We start from the raw sequence: 2,442 nt of genomic DNA on the forward strand, positions 1-2,442 counted from the left end.
CGAGTGAAGGCCTGGCGCCGGACGCTCCGCCACGTCTGGCTGCCGAGGGGATGGAGGAACTCAACAGAGTCTACTGTATGGACTCTCTGGAGTGGTTTTGCAAGCCGACCCGAAGCCGGGGCCTCTCAGTGCTTCTACCCGTTTGAGGTGAGAACACAGGAGGATACCGGCTCCACACGAAGGCTATAGAATCTAGCGAACGTGTTAGGGGTCGCCCAGCCCACAGCTCTACAGATATCCGCCAGCAAGGCGCCACGAGCCAGCGCCCAGGAGGATGCAACACTTCAAGTTGAGTGAGCATGCAACCTGAACGGGCAGGGCACACCCTGTGCCTGATAAGCCAGGGTGATGGCATCCATTATCCAGTGGGCCATCCTCTGCTTAGAGACGGCATTCCCCTTCTGCCGGCCTCCGTGACAGACAAGAGAGCTGGTCTGAGGTCCTGAAGCTTTGCGTCCGGTCTACGTAGCATCTTAAGGCTCGGACAGGACAGAGCAAAGCTAGGGCTGGGTCTGCCTCCTCCGAGGGCAGCGCTTGGAGGTTCACCACCTGATCCCTGAAGGGAGTAGCGGGAACCTTGGGCACATAGCTGGGCCGGGGCCTCAGGGCCGTAGCTGCCATATGCCCCCAGGAGCCTCTGAAACTGTTTCAGTGGGACTGCCATCCTGCTCTTGAATGTATTCAAGCAGTTCAACACCGACTGAGCACGTTCCTGCATGAGGCATGCTGTCTGTTCGGCCGAGTCCAACTCCATACCGAGAAAAGAGATCCTCTGCATCGGGGAGAGTTTGCTCTTTTCCCAGTTGACCCGAAGGCCCAACAGGCTGAGGAAGAGCAGGTCCCTCCACCTCTGGGTTGCCCGTCTCAGGGCCTCTTGCTCTTTCGCTTGCCACCAGGTTTGGCGGGGGCCTGGACGGGCGAGGCGGCTGCCCTGCGACCGGCTCCACGGCACAGCTTTGCTCTTGTTTCGGCGGTGGCAGGGGGGCCGCCCTCGGCGACGGCAGCAGCTGCACGATGCAGGATGTACCGGATGGCCTCAGTCTGCTTTGGTCAGCGGAGAACTGCTGGGCAAGTTCTCCACCGTGTCACCGAAAAGGCCGGCCTGGGACACGGGGGTGTTCAAGAATCGTGTCTTGTCCGTCTCATGCATGACAGCCAGAAATGGCGCTCCTGGACTTACAGAGACCGCGCCATAACCTTCGTCGCTCATAGTGCGAGGTCCGCCACGGTGCGGAGTTCTCCGCGAACGTCCGGGTCGTGACCACCCTCGTGCAAGTCCCTCAGTGACTTGGCCTGGTGCACTTGCAATCACGCCGTAGCGGAGGCAGCTTCTCCACAGGTCGTATAAGCATCGCTGGCAAGTCGAGTACCTACAGACCCGGGAGGGGAGGCACGATTCTCCCTGCCGGTTGGAGGCGGTATTAGGACACAACTGCATCGCAACCGACCGCTCCTCCGGAGGGGCCCTTGTAACCCCCTAGCTGCCCCACCATCGAGGGTGGTGAGGAAGGAGGAACCAGCAGATCGGTTTCCGGCAGTAAAAAGGTGCCGTCCACGACCTGTTGAGCTCCTCATGCACCTCCGGAAAGAAAGGCACCGAGGCAGGGCGCTGAGAACCAGCGTGGACCACCCCGAGAACCAATCGTGCAACCTTGAGGGCTCGGGACACGGTGGAAGTCTTCACTCGAGACCTACCTCTACGGCGGCCCGGGAAAGCATAGCCATTATTTCTGGATCAGATTCAGGCATTGCTACAGTCACGGAGGAGAGCAGCGCAGCCGAATCTTCCTCCAGAAAGCTCTGGCTCACCCTCCGATGCTGCAATCGGCATCTGGTCGTTGGGAGGAGCACCAAAGGTATACGGCTGGAGCTCCTTGTAGAGGGCCCAGCACTTTCCATTGGCAGCTCAACTGGCTGCGGAGTGCCTCAGACCGCCCGCGCTACTGCCTGAAGTAGCGCCCCCTGACTGCCAATTCCCAGGGTTACCTGGGAATCAGCCGGCCCGAACTCTAGGCACGAGTCGTTGACCGAAAATGCGTGCAGGTCCCCTACCCTCTTGATGGAGGCCAATGCTAGCAGGAGCAAAGTCTTCATTGAAAGGAACTTCAGCTCAACCGCCTGCAAAAAGGCTCAAATGGGCCCTGCTGTAGTGCCATGAGCACCAGAGTCAGGTCCCATGAGGGAATAGAGGGGGGCCGTGGAGGATTTAACCTTCTCACCCCCTTAAGGAACCTGACGACCAGGTCATGCTTCCCCAACGACCTCCTTCTACGGGATCGTAGTTAGCAGCGATTGCTGCGACATAAACTTTAAGGGTGGAGGGAGACAGCCTTCGCTCCAACCCTTGCTGCAAAAAGGACGGCACAACTCCGATTGGGCATCTTCGGGGGTCTTCTCGGCGAGAAGAACACCACTCAACGAACAGGTTCCACTTCAAGCATA

This window comes from Sinocyclocheilus grahami, unplaced genomic scaffold (genome assembly GCF_001515645.1).
Source record: "Sinocyclocheilus grahami isolate Dianchi unplaced genomic scaffold, SAMN03320097.WGS_v1.1 scaffold656.1, whole genome shotgun sequence".
Classification (NCBI taxonomy): Eukaryota; Metazoa; Chordata; class Actinopteri; order Cypriniformes; family Cyprinidae; genus Sinocyclocheilus; species Sinocyclocheilus grahami.